At 34.5% G+C, this 15,093-nt stretch overlaps 1 long non-coding RNA gene across 2 annotated transcripts in view; it reads left to right on the top strand.

The window, feature by feature from the left end:
* LOC110598030 (uncharacterized) overlaps window positions 1-15,093 on the top strand; it is a 171,960-nt gene that overhangs the window by 140,334 nt on the left and 16,533 nt on the right. For both annotated transcript variants that reach the window (XR_013438850.1, XR_002483817.3), the window contains one exon: window positions 4,473-4,569. This is a non-coding gene — a long non-coding RNA (uncharacterized LOC110598030). The remainder of the gene's footprint in view (window positions 1-4,472; window positions 4,570-15,093) is intronic.

Below are 15,093 nucleotides of genomic sequence, written 5' to 3'. Positions count from 1 at the left end.
TCAAAATAAAAATGTTAAATAAAATCCACAAGATAAGAATACAAGGACTCTGGGTATATGACAAAGTTGAAATATAATTTTTTATGAAGAATTGACATTTTTCATAAGATTCTTTACATTTTCTTTCTCACCATTTATTTTGAGAATGTCCAATTTGTGCATTTTTCATCAACTTATACTGTTAAGTGTAAAGTGTTTCCCCAGAAAAAGGATTCCTGAAAGATTTCTTGAAATTGCCTTCTGTAGTTTCCTTCCTCACTGTAGCTAACTATAAAATCCTTACACTGTGTAACTAAAATGCTAGATTCTTTCCATAATTCATATTGATTTTTGCATAAAATGCCTATTCTGAGCTCAGAACTACATAATCAAACACAACCATCAGTTTCTGATGCTAAACAAAATTATCCCTTTGGGGGAATTTACTCACACCTTCTCTGGAGAAAAAGGAGAAAATAATCATCTAACTTCCTGAAACATTATAGCTTTACATTAGATAAAATAGACACCTCTATCTGGAGTCAATTTCCAAGTCAGGTAAATCAAATACTCATAACTTCACAGTCAAGAACTAAATTTTATCTGTAAGTCAAATTTCCAGACAGTTCCTGAGGCTTTTAAACCTTCAAATACTCCCCAAAAGGAGGTGGTCATGAAGGGGCTTATAAAAAGCGATATTATTCCAGGGAATTTTTATCTAGTATGGGTCAAGTGCTTTTTCCTTCCCTCCCAGAAACAAATCAAGACTGCCAGAGGAGTTCCTATTCTTAGAAGGATTGTCCTATCATTTCTTTCCTTCAGCATCCAAAGTTGCTTTGGGGAACAATAGACAAACTCATCACCTCTCACTCCCTCCACAACTATATCCCTTCCCACCTACATGCTGCTCCCCACTCACTGGGTACAGAGGCATCCGTTTTCCTCTTCTCCTTGACATACAGAAAATAACTCTAATACTGCTCTTGGCCCCTCTTCTGAGAAGTTGGTCCCCATAATTCTAACAGGATCCGGGTCACATTGTTCAGGTCTTAGCTCAAATGTCTCCCCTTCCGAGGCCTCCTTTGTCTGCCAAAAGAAAAGTGGCTTCACCAATGCTTCATGTCTCATCTCTTAGTTTCATTGACTTTGTAATGTTTACCCTTATCTGAAACTAACTCGCATGTCTCCTTGATTATCTTTCTTCCCCATTCCTCATTGGAACATGAGTTCTCTGAGAACTGGCCTATAACCTGATTTTTGCTTTAGTCTAGGCCACAGTAAGTGCATAGCACATATATAACAAACCAGAGACAGAAGCAGATTCCACTGTGACTAGGAGAAAAATATCATATTCTTGGTGTTGAAGTCTCCTTCCTCCTAGTCTCTTGGTTTCCTTGCCCTGATCAGGAATTTTTGGCTCTTTTATTTGTGCAATTACTCAGACATTCTCAAAACCACCTGAGTTTCATTTCGTTTCCACAAAATGAATACTGGGTCCCAATCATGCATTCCATCACTTTCCTACCAAATTGATATCCCCTGAATCTCTGAAGCATTTTTCATACTTTCAAGAAGCTCACGGTGCCTGCAAGGTTACTAAACACCAGTGCAAGCACCAGGGCTGACGACTTCCAAATACAACATCCAAACAGCCCCAGCAACTGGTCTAAATGATATCATATCTCCCGGAGGCTGGATTTTAGTTTGTTAACTTTAAAATGCAAGGCAGGTTTAAAGATTAACAATTTGCTTGGATAAAAGAAAAGGGAAAAATATAATTAATCATTTGCCTGTCCCCCAACACTAGTTTACAAAACCATGGTGCAACTTTATTGAGCTCAAAATTGAAGGGTGGCAAGGTTAATATGTAGCTTTAGACCTCACGGTTTCATTAACAAACACATTACAGGCTGTAAAGCTGAACTGACATTAATGCTAGGTCCAAACAAAGTAAATAATTACTGGCTTGGCAAATGAGGAAGTACTTGCAGAGTTTGTTTACATTGGGTTTTTGGAAAATTCATGTTGGCAACAAGTCAAATACAGTTTGACTAGTAATTGTGACAATTGCTCACAGATGCTGCTGGAAGAACAACAAAAGAATGGATTTATGGCTTTTCTCTCCCCCTGCATTTTCCCCCTTTGTTGCCTTTTTAAATTTTTTTTTTTCTTTACCATTTTGGATCAATAAAGAACTTGCAGCCACAAAGATAAGTGGGTTACATGGCAGATGGGCCTTGGAATGTTTAAAAATCTCATGTTGCATTTTGTCTCTTGGCCCTAGATTGGAAAAGACACAGCTGCAGTCAAGCTGCAGTCATAAAATCCATGCTCCTTGAAAATGCCTATGAGTCCCCACAACAGAACAGAGTTGAGATGAGGTTTGCTTAGAAATTTTCCAACAGAATGACTGGTTCTCTTTGTGTCAGTGCACTGAGAACAAACCACTGAGCTCGTAAGACTTGAGGAGAGAATTCTGGCTAAAGAGGATCCATTTCATTTTCCCTGGCTGGCTTAGAAAGTATAAACAGGAATCAGGGAAGAAGAGAGCTCACCAAACTGGAAAATAGTTCGGCAGGGCAATTGAGGTCTGTGACATATAATTTGAAACAATTTTGGTTTCTCTCATCAAAGATCACTGTTTTGCCAACTAAAAACTAATACTTCACACACACACATCCTACTCCTTCTAAACACTTGAATCTAAATCTCTTTATTCTTGGAAGATAGAATTTCAGTGACTTAGAAAGATCCAGGCTTTGCATTTATATTCTAATTCCATGTCTACTAACTTTTGAGTGGTGAACATGAGAACATCCTGAGACTTTAGACTGTTTAAATCATTCAACATGAGGCTCTAAAGCCTTCACTATTATTTAAGTGCTTTTTTTACATCCAAAATCTTTGTGATATCAAAGCCATATCCATTGTCTCTTCCAACACATTTTGTGATCATTCTTTAAATCATGCTTCTTTTAATAACTCCTTTGAGTGATTATTACATAAAACTGAATAAGAGCAGACCGATTTTCACTAAAAAACTAAAATAAGAAGGATTCTGTGCCCAAAATAGGCCCTTTTTAACCACTTGAATACTGTCTTAATCTTTTTTTTTTTTTTTTTTTTGAGAAATCTCCAGAGAGAGAGCTCTAGTGCAGCTTTCTCTGGGTCATCTTTTATTGCAAATTTTCTCATCATTATAGATTCAGATGCACCATTGATTATACAATCTAAAACTTTTGCCAAGACATGATATTTCCTTAACCATGATTAGGGATACAAAAAATGTAACATTAATTTCCATTTTTCCAGGATATGACCTTTAGTTATTTAATTATTAAAAGTACAGAATCATTAATAAAATGCATCACTAATTTACATTTTTCAGATTTTCCCAAGATTTACTATTTTCTTATTGACTAATGTTTCATGTTTGATTCTCATAATCCACATTTTTAAGGTTTTTCTTCCCCTTAACCTTGAAACCATAAATATTCCTTAGAACTAAAAGCTTGTGCTGTGAAACTTCCCGACTTTTAGGTGAAATAACAATAGCTACAATGTTTTAAACACTGAGATTTTCTAAATCCCAACTTTCTCATTGCCTAGACTACTCTACACATGAAATTTGAAGGCTGTATATAGGACACCAGGAGAGGCTGGATGGAAGCAACATTTCTTAGAACTAACAATGAACTCTTTGACTCATGTCTGGGTTATCATTGAACATTAGTACTAGATATTCAGGCAAAAATCTTCATGGGTGTCTCTAAACAATACATCAGTGGAGTTTTATTATCCCAGCATACATTAATTCAATTAAAAGAATTTGTGGAAACATTCTACTAAATCATATGTCATGTGTGACTGAGATCACTGTAACAGCCTACATGCTACCTTGATTGCCCTCAATGTGTCTCAATTAAGGTCTTTCTCCCTCTATAACCACCAGCCAAAAACTTCATCATGTCATACTATTGCTCAGAATTCTCTGAAGACATTTACGTCCCATTGTCTGAAAGCTACACACTCACACATTGCTTTCAATGTCGACATAATCTAACCCCAACCCTATCCAAGCCTTCACACCGGAGACTCCCTTCTAGTCCATCTCAAGAATCCTTGCACTTGATCTAAGTAAAGATTCTCAGGCAGGAGAAAGAATGGCTTTCTGTAACCACAAAAGAATTATGTTCTATTATGTAAGACCTGGTAAACCTCATTATAGATTTTGTGCATCATTCCAATAAAATTCCTGGAATTTTAAGTTTGCACTTACATCCAAAAAAACCAGATCTTAAATTAAAAAGAAAAAGCTTTTTACAATCTTTATTTTTTTTCAAAAAGCATTTTATGTAAATTTAGAAGTTTTCTAATGCCATATTATTTTCTATCTGAACAATTCATTAAGTAATAATCACAATAGACAATAGAACTTGATTATTACATAGAAAATAACCATAAAATGATATCATGTTCTATCTGCCTTTCAGGGTAACATTTGCTGAGTTGCAGAACTGACTCATTGATTGCACTACAGTTATACTGTTGAGTAACTTTCATGGAGGGAAACCAGAATCACGACCACAGGTAAAAATGGATACATTAGAGGTAAATTTTGAAAGAAGTAAAAACAAAGTAGAAAGCAGTTATAAGGGGAGCACTTAAATTAGGTATGAATGGTTGACACTATTGATTAAAGCATTTTAAAAATCAATAAAAGAAGACTTTGCACCAAGTAGCTTGCAGGAACCTTCAGGAAAGACCATTCAATTCAGTCCAAAGGTTAGAAGACTCTGCCCCAACAGATAAAGAAGGTGATTTTTTAAAAGAAGACAAATAACTAAATTTAGAGTCTAAAACCAATGCTGATAACCCCCTTTAGCCACTGTTTTAAAAAAGCAAGCAATTTTTACATGTATTATCTAAGTTTATGTGAAAATGATAAAATTGATTCCATTACATTTATTTTACTACATTATCTCATATCTTATATCAAATCATAAAGTTCTTAGGAGAAGACAATCCATATTATATTAATTATAAAATTTAGTAACATATACCTTGTACAGTACAGGCTAACAATTCATCTTTTGAATTGGGCTATATTAATTCAAGAAATCTTTTAGATCTTTTCAGACTTTCTGACTCTGTCACTCTGCATTTCTCCCTTTCAACCAAAAAAATATGTCTTATAGTTGAAGTTCAGTAGTTATGTATGTCTCTGTCCATCAAGTTACTGGGAATCCATTTGTGATAGCTCTACCACGTGCATTTGATAATATGCAATTCAGAGTCAAGAACTCTAAATGCTTTCTTTCTAAGTTCTCACGGAGAAAGTTTAAATCACACTCTCCTGAATCACTAATTTACTTTATACAGGTTACTTCCAGAACTGGTCATAAATAAACAGATTCTGATAGGTTAATAAGGAGTATCATAGGAAGCAATGGCCAAAGCTCCCTATTCACAATCTATCCTAAAAACTATAGTTGACATAGTCATGAGAACATTAAAATAGGACCTTGCCTGTATAAAATTTTGGCTGAAACTCTGGAACCAAGAAATATAAGTACCTCCCCATTCTAAAATGATGGATGACGGAGACCCGGGACTGTTTGGTGGCTTGTAGGTATCACCTACTCCAAGAAAAAGTAACACCTTTGCAGTTCAGTGGAGGAAGACAATGGATGGTTCCTTTGGTAAGATGTGACCTCAGAAGATTTTGCTCGTTCTGCACTCTATCTGAAAGAAATATCAGCAAGACAAAGTGAACCCAACAAATAAAAACTGTGGAAGTGGACTTCTTAAAGTCAGTCATAAAGTCATAAGTGGTCAGCCATGTACACTAGGAAAACCTGAGAAATCTCAGGAACTGTGTGAAAGTGTGTGGGAATCTCCAGAAAGATTCCACACAGGGTTCCTGGAAGAAGACAATTATTTGAACACTCAGTGAAACCAAAAGTCACCAATGCCTGTTTAGCAAGTGTAGCAGCCAAGCAAGATACTTTCTTGCTGAAAACGAAGAGTGCAAATGTGAGTAGGAACATAGCTACAGTTGAACTGCGTCTATCCTGTGCTGGGGTAGCAAAGAGGTAAAAAATCTTCATTTGAATGAGAGTACAGGTGTTTGGGATTAATCTGGACTGTACTTTCTATGATCTAAAATCTGTGATCGTTTGTTCATAAGAAAGTGACTGGAAAAGTTAAGAGTACTGTAAGAGCTCAGGGACAGAAAAGATGGATAAATGTAACTCTGAATGATACAGAAAAATAAAACAAAATACTTCTATAATTTTATCTCTCATATACCAGTTTGTTACACAAATTTTATTTGTTCATTTTTACTTTTGCTGGCTGCTTGGAGGGCAGTGTTCAAAAATTACTTTTGTTGTCTATGCTGAGACATCATACCTCAGTTTTAATATTGTGAAGATTCCTTTGCTTGTAAAACAAATACAACTTGAACTAGACTGAAAAATAAGAAAAGGCAATAGTCCTCACAACTAAAATATCAGGTTGTACTTGCTCTGTTTCTCAACTTTGTTTTCTTCTCTTCATCTTGTCCACTACAAATGCTTTCCTCCTTGTGATTTTGCATGTGGGACTCTCTCATAACAAAAATCAAATACTAGAGGACTCCCTTGGATCATGTGCCTATCACTAATGCAATCACTAGGAACAGGGGAATGGAACTCTGATTAACCATTTGATCTTGCACTCATCTGTGTGAGGATGGTAGTGCTGTTGGCACCATGACTGACTTTCTAACCAGGCATACATAGACTTACAGAAACATATTTAACCCAAAGAAAAGTGGATTGCTGTAATCAAAGAGAAAGATAGGTAAAAACAACATATGTCCATTACAATCACATAAACTTACTGTTGTATATTATAATAGGTAACTGCTCAACTGCAGATCTAGTTTTAAGAATGAATTTCTTCAGTCACTGAGTAAAAATATCTGGGTAGAAAACAGAAGAAAAGATTAAGACAGTTTCCAAGATTGTGTTCTGTGAAGGTTTTTGTAATAGGTTCACAATTTCATTAACAGTCTTCAAAAAGTACAGCATGATAATCCCTGTCCATGAGGTACTGTGTCTGTTTAGTCTTTGATTCAGTCCCAGGTGTCAAGAATTTGAGTATCATTGATAACTGAAACAGGTTTAGAAGGGAGTAAAAGAACTCATGCAACTTGGAATCATGTTGTCTGAGGAATGATGAAAATAGCATTGTTTAGTTAATGGAAGACTCATGGGGAAAATTTGACTTTTCTTCACACAATTGAAAGGCTGCATTTGGAATAGGAATAGACTTCCTTACCATGATTTTAGAGCTAAAAATCAAAAAGGAAAATTTTCAATAAAATATTAGCTGAATGTTTAAAAAGAGTTTTCTGTTAAAACTGTTTAAGGATGGAAAGACTTACACTGAAGAGTGGTGGAAATTCTTCTTTATAGAGATGCTTTGCCGTAGGTGGGTGAGCATATTGTGAAGGGAATTTGAGCATCACTCAGATCATTGTATTAGATCAATGGTTCTCAGACATAAGTTTTATATGCTAGGAATTTTTTAATGGAAACAAAAAAAGTGCTTACTAATGTTTTATAATCTTCAAAGCCATTATCTGGCATCATTTCATAAAATAAACTGTTTTAAATAAAAATATAGGAATGAATAATATTGAAATTGAAGGCAGTCATTGCAAAAAAATAAAAACATGAAGATAGTTTCTAACTTTACCAAATAAAAATCTAGCTAACTGAATCAAGGAATGAGACGAAATAATTTGTACTTTTCTCACTTTGGTACAGAATGGAAAAATCCCTGTTATGGATTAGCATGAGCCCCTCGATCATCATCTGGGAATTATTGAACCTGTAAAGTCCCTTTCAGTTCTAAGATGTTGATCCTTTCAGTGAACAATGGTGAAGTATAAATTGGGTCTTCTTCCAGGTACATAGTAGTGACTGAACAAAGTGAAAGCTACCTTCAAAATGTTCAGTAACAAGAATCCTTAATGTTTAGTGACCCCACTTGCATACAGGTGGCAACATGCTACACCATAAGCAAAGCACAGCATGGATAGTGTGTTTTACCACCTGTGTGGTAATGAAACTCAAATATAAAATACTAAAATTTAGTAAATACTTGCCGCAGTCTGGCTGGGCACAAAATCATGAGCCACTCACAGCCTTGTAGATTCAAACAGCAATTCTTTATTCCTGAACTCACAGTGGCACTCTACAATCACATTCTGGGGAAATCCACGTTCTCTGCAAAATCCAAGTTCTGAATCCCAAATACTCTGGGAGTGGGTGTGCCTGAGGCAGCAGGATATGCCCTATTCCCAGCAGGGTACACCTTAAACCAGGAACCGCCCTAAACCCAAGGAGGGGGATACTCTCTATTCCCAGCAGGATACACCCTAAACCTGGATCCTCCCTAATCCAGTAGGATCCTCCTTAAACCCGGATCCACCCTGGTCCTTGAGCAGGGTCACCTTTCTCAAACATACATGCAATGTCACTGCAAATGTCCAAGGCAAGTCCATTTCCACGAGTCCTTCCTCTAAGCAACATGGGGTAAGCTGGCAAGGAAATTTCAATGCGTCATTTCTACTTGGCAATGGCTCTCAACAAATACTAGTCGTGATTTATTGGTATGGGTTCAATTGTGTACCTTTCCTTGGTAAATAAACCTAGCAAACTAATAACATTAGTCTTGGTAATTTCAGACAGAGAAAAAAGAAAATTAAGGCAATCTGAAAGGAACAGGGGACTTATACAGGAAATTTTCTAATAATACTTAGCATTTCAAGAGAACTTAACCAAATTATGTTCTCCACAAAAATTCCGACTGAAAAGAAGTTTAAAAACACTGTAAAACTCGGAGTGATTTTTGCCCTCCAATTTTCTTTGAACATACATTGTAAGACTATTTCTATAAATTATTTTGAGAATGATTCTTGTGAATTTAGTGCATAGATGGATTTTGTTTCCCTTATAATTCAACATTCAATAATACCCCCCCTCACGCACACACACACACTCAAATACCAGTCCTCGAAGAGTGAAGAACAGTAAGTACTGAGGGGGCAAACACTCCACCAGCTTCTACCCACTGCTATGTCAATGCACATAAATTCTAATTTGTAACACCCCTGCAGTTCCATTGTATGGCTCCATTAGTCTATGCATGAATTATTCACACATGATACATCATAATGGCATCAGAACCATTTATGATATCAATTCATACCATTATAGAACAGGTAATCTTCAGCTGTCTAACACAACATGTGTTAATTAGATCTCTAAGAAACTTTGCTAGTCAATCACCTTCATACTGCCCAGTTTCTGCCCCACCTCCTTCCAATCACTCCATCCTGCATCTCTTTCATTTTTAGTCTACCTATGGAATACCTGACATAATTTAATAGCTTAAACTACATTTCTTTTGTGGCTTAGCAGATTTAACTCTCATATCCCTGAGTAAATTAGTCAATTCTTGAAGGGTGGAAGCGTGGTATATAGCTTCTTTGTAACTTCCACAGTTCTTCGCAGTGTAGTCATGTAGTAAGCTTTCAATAAATTCTAATTGACTTGTTTTAACTGCCCTACACAAACAAATGCAACTCACAAATTTTTAGATGCTGAGCTACTTGGCTTAGCAAATTTTGATGTTTTTGAATAATAACATAAGTTTTAGGTTATATGGTTTATTTTATTTTCATTAGTTATTTGAAGATACAATCTAGGATTTTGTGTACATGTGCATATGATTCTTTTGAGGTTAGGAGAAATATGTATAAAATCTAGTGCACAGTGACTGACATAATAAACAATTAATATATCATCACCATTATTATTATTTTACCACTCTACAATTTTGAGGAGAGGGCATGCAAAAATAGGAAGTTGTTAATAGAATATTTATATAAAAAAAGCAACTTAGAAGGGAAAAATACTCAGTAGCTCAATCTCCTGTATTCTGTAGGCATTCAGTAATGTATAAGCAAGCTCTTTAGTGAGAAAACATAAATACAGAAACATACAGGTACCTCTAGTATACAAGTCAATGAACACACCTGTGATCAGCAACCACATGAGGCAACAGGACATTATCAATGCTCCAAAAGCCCCTCAGGTGCATACTTTAAATCATTAAACTTCATCTCTATCGAGTATAACCAGTATTCTGACTTCTTACAACACTGATTATTTTTCCTGGTATTGAACTTTACCATCATATAAATGCCATCATATCTATTTACTCTTTCATAAATAGCTTCTTTCATTCAAGTATTTATGATTTTATTTTATACTATTGCATGTGGTTGTGGGATTTCCATTTATAGTGCTATATATGATTCTACTATATGACTATATCACAGTGCTTTTATTCTGTAGATATTTTGGTTGTCATGAATAGAGCTGCTTTGAATATCATTAAGCAGGACTTGGGGAACATATGTATATTCTACTGAGCATAAACATAGTCTACTGAGCATAAACATAGGGAGGGGTTAATTGATGGACTATTACATTAATATTCACTAGATATCATAATCCAGCATGTTTAGTTTTATGAGAAATGGCCAAATAGGATTTTATAATACTTTTTCCAATTTACACTGCCACCAGCAGTGAATGAAAATTATAATTTCTTCTTGTTGTCACCAATCATTAAAATTACATGTCTTTGTAAAAATTTTAGCCATTCTTATGGCATATGTAATGGTTACTCAATGTAGTTGTAACTTACATTTCCATGACGATCAATGCTGTGGACAACTGTTTATGTTTCTTATCAGTCAGTAACCCTCTTTTGTGAGGTTCCTAGTCAAATATTTTGCCAATTTTTTACTTGTCTTCCCTTTTCTTAGAAATCTAGACATATTCTTTGTGTATTCTTTGTATAATCACCAATATATTTAGATTTTTATCTGCCATCCTGTTGTTTTCTATTTGACCTACTTCTATGTTATTTTTCTCTTCTCTTGTTTTACTTTGTATTAATCAATTTAAAAAATCATACTACCCTATTAATGTGTTAACAGTGTATTATCTCATTATCCTTTTAATGATAATGTTAGAAATTGCAACATACATCTTTGATTTTGTATGCAAACTTTGGAATACATTAACTTCATTTATCTCCCTCCTGACTATTGCATTTTTATGTTTACATCTAAAACATTTATTTTTCTTCTAGCAGAAAAAAATTAATTTTTTATTTGTTTCAGTGAAAATATGCTAAGCGCAAAATCTCTCAACTTTTATTTTCCTGAGAAAATATATCAATGATCAAAAAACTTTTTATTAACTTTATTTTTACTATTTTACATTTACAATTGATGGATAGTGGATATATTCATCACCATTCTCCAGAGAAACATATATATATGCTAGATATATAAGAGATATTTATATCTTAGATTGGTATATACAATCACCGAGGGTGAAAAGTTCCAAAACAACCATCTATAAGCTGGTGAGTTGAGGAAACTGTTAAAGTGGCTTTGTCTAAGAAGCCAGAAGCCTCAGAAAGGGGGAAGATGATGCAGCCCCTAGTCCAAAATTAAAGACTCCAGAGCCCTCCTAGAGATTCACTGGTTCAAGTTAAGGTCTAAAGGCAAAAGTCTTGGTGTCATGTAAAATGTGGCAGCAGCAGAAAATGCACCTGCTTGGGATAAAAAGATGGGGGATTATTATACTTTTGTCTACCACTTTTTTTTTTTTTATTCCATATAGGCTCCTGGCTGATTGGAGCCTATATGGAATATAGCCTATCTTCAGGGTCTGGCTTCCATACTCAGTTTAGCTTGGTCACAAAAAACTTCTCTAGAAACACCCTCACAAACACACTGCTTTACCAATTCTCTAGGCATCTCTCAATCCAGCTAATTCTATGTTGACCATATGAGCCACATAAATATTTTATAAAATAAAATGTTATATTTATTAAATTTATTTATTTTTATTTTCACTACTGGTAGAGAGTTCGTGACTTTTTTCAGTGCTTTCTATTTTCTATTTCCATAGTGCATGTTGAGAAGGCAATTATAAGCTTGTTGTTTGCATATATTTTTTCTTTGAATGTTTTAAGATTTAAAAATATTTTGACCTTCAACAATTAAGTTTTGATTCTACTAAATAAATTTCTTAGTATTTTTTGCTTATGATTTACTGGACTTCTTTAATTTATAAGTTATTAATTTTGGTAAATTTTGCTATATCCTTCACTTTAGCTCTTCAAATATTGTGTCTTCCTCATTCTTTCTCTTTCCCTTAAGGACTCTAATTCCACGTATGTTGTAGCATTGCAAATACTTCTACATTTCTCTTATGCTCTTTTCCATTAACTTTTTTCTCTATGCTTCAATATAAATATTTTCTATTAAACTGTCTTCTAGTTCACAAACTTGTCTTCTCCTCTGTTGAATATACAGTTAAATATAGTTATGGACTTGATTTTGTACATTATTCTTTCATATTTAGAATGCCCACTTATTTTAGAGGTTCTAAATTATCTCATAAAATTCTTTTCATCAGTGTTCAATGTTTCTTCACTTTTTCATATATGTCCTTGAATCTATTAATCTTTGTTAACTTTAGAGCTCCTTTCTGCTAACTCCAATATATGGATTGCCTTTATAAACATAACTTAAACAAGTTATGTTTCTTATATTCTTACATTGTGAGTATTCTTTTGATTTTTAGTCTCAAGTTCCTGTCTATGGTAAGCCCAGTAACTTTAAATCCAATGGCATACATTTTACATAACGACATTGTAGAGGCTATGGATGAGCTTACCCTCAAGGGCTGCTTAATTCTCTCATCATTCCCAGGAGCATGGGGACCACTCTACTGGGAATAAGTTGAATTCTGTCAGATTTTAACTCAATTCTTCTTCATATGGCATAGTTCCTTAGGGCTTGCAAATGAGAACCTTGTGTGTTACCACAACCCCTTTCCCTGACAGGACATGAAATCTTTGTCCCCTTACCATAAAATTGAAGAAAATTGCTCTATTTTTCTAATTTCTTCTTATCTATTTATCTTCCCACAACCAAAATTTCAGAATTCAGCAAATAGCTTATGGGGAAATCTGACCATGAATTTGAGGTCTTATAGGACTCTATTAATAATTCCCAATGCTTTGTTGAATTTTTGGCCTGGCAGCAGCTGCATTCAGCCTGGGTAAAGCCTAAGAGTTCAACTTGGTGTTTAAACCCAGACTTTGCAAACACAACCAGAGTGAAAGATGCTGCACAATGTCAGCCCACTTCTCTTGGACTCTCCTCTCTCCATCTTCTTAGTTTCTCTAGTCCTCTTGGCTTCAATCGCTCCCCTGATGCTGGTAAACATATTTTCATCAATCCATCTTTTCTACTTGTTCTTAGTGGGAACTTCGGAGTAGTTACAGCTATTCCATCTTACAGACAGAAGTCCTTGCAATAATGTTTTTGAATGGACTAAAATAGCTATTAAAATATAAATTTTCAATGAAAATTTTGTAGATAAAGCCTGCCTCATATGAGAATAAAATGTTATGTGAAATGTATGGAGAGATGTATTTTCTTATTTTAATTCAGAAATAATGAGTTTCAAAAAAATTGAAAGAATATTGAACATGAGTATAATGTCAGTATCTCATTTTAATCCTATTTTTGTCACCCACTTGCTCAATGGCAACCAAAGCATATTCAGATTCTTAGTAAAATGATTATTTTTTGAGAAGACCATCTTTTATTCTGCGTGTATTTTAGCAGTTCAGCTTTTCTAGATACTAAATAAGCTGTGGGTTCTGGTGTACTCAGCATTAAGTAATTATTGAATGGCTGCACAGGCCTTTTCCATAATAGAATATGTAATCAGAAATCCATATGTGAGAAGACTAAGTGAATTTATTAATATTTTAAAAACACATTAACCATGACTCAATGTGGTTCGTGTGTGCGCAGAGTTTTGATTTCTAGTTTGTTCCTGATATTCTTTTACAAGGCCTCACTAAAATTCTACCTTATAAGTTTAGTTAAATTAAGTTTGAATAGATTACATGTAACATCAACAGCAAAATTTTGAGATTCAAATTATGTGGCAAGGAATCTGATCAATGATGTGATAGTGAGAGCTGACAACTGGCCAGACCTTATGACAATAGAAATTGAGTATCCCATTTTCTAAATGCTTAGGAACAGACGTGCTTCAGATTTCAGATTTTTTTTCCACATCTTGTATTATTTGCATAAACTAGACATCAACAGATTCCTCTGAAATCAGGAGCAAGAGAAGGAGGCCCACACCAGTTCAATGTATTACAGGTAGTCTTAACAAAAATTATTAGGCAAGGCAAAAAGAAATAAAAGATGTAAAATTGAAGTAAAATTGTCTTTATTTTCAGATAACATGATCTTATATAGAGAAAACTTTATTTCTCCAAAATACTCATAAAACTAATAAGTTAATGTTCATACACTAACCACGAACTACCAAAAAAGAAATTAAGACTCATTTACAAGTTTAAAATTAAATGTTCATGAATTGGTTTAATCAAGAAAGTGAGAAATCTGTTCACCAAAAACTTACAATGTTAATGTAAGATATTGGAAAAGACATCAGGAAGTAGAAAGGTGTCCTTTAATTTTAAACTGTCATGATGTTATGGGAATGAAAATTTAACCTCTGATCAATGATGTGATAGTGATGACTGACCATTCTATTAATATAGTGCCTCACATTTCTTAATTTGCATATGTTGAGCCAGCTTGAAACATGGGGATAAATGCTACTTGATTATGGCGTATGATTCTTTTAGTGTGCTATTGAACTCTGTTTGCTAGTATTTTACATGAGGGATATTATTAGCCTGTGACTTTTTTTCATATAATATCCTCATTTCTCTTTGGTGTCAGGATAATGTTAACTATAAAATGAACTTGGAAGCATTCCCTTATCTTCAATCTTTTTTTTTTTTAATTTTGAGAAAGACTGGCATTAATCCTTCCTTGAGTGAGCATAGAATTCACCAGTGAATCGATCAGATCCTGGGATTTCCTTTATTGGGAGATTCTTGGTTACTAATTCAATCCTCTTCTTATTGGCT

Source organism: Ictidomys tridecemlineatus, chromosome 5, assembly GCF_052094955.1.
Source record: "Ictidomys tridecemlineatus isolate mIctTri1 chromosome 5, mIctTri1.hap1, whole genome shotgun sequence".
Taxonomy (NCBI): Eukaryota; Metazoa; Chordata; class Mammalia; order Rodentia; family Sciuridae; genus Ictidomys; species Ictidomys tridecemlineatus.
The sequence above is the reverse complement of the archived record's forward strand: the minus strand, read 5'-3'. Positions and strand labels throughout refer to the sequence as shown.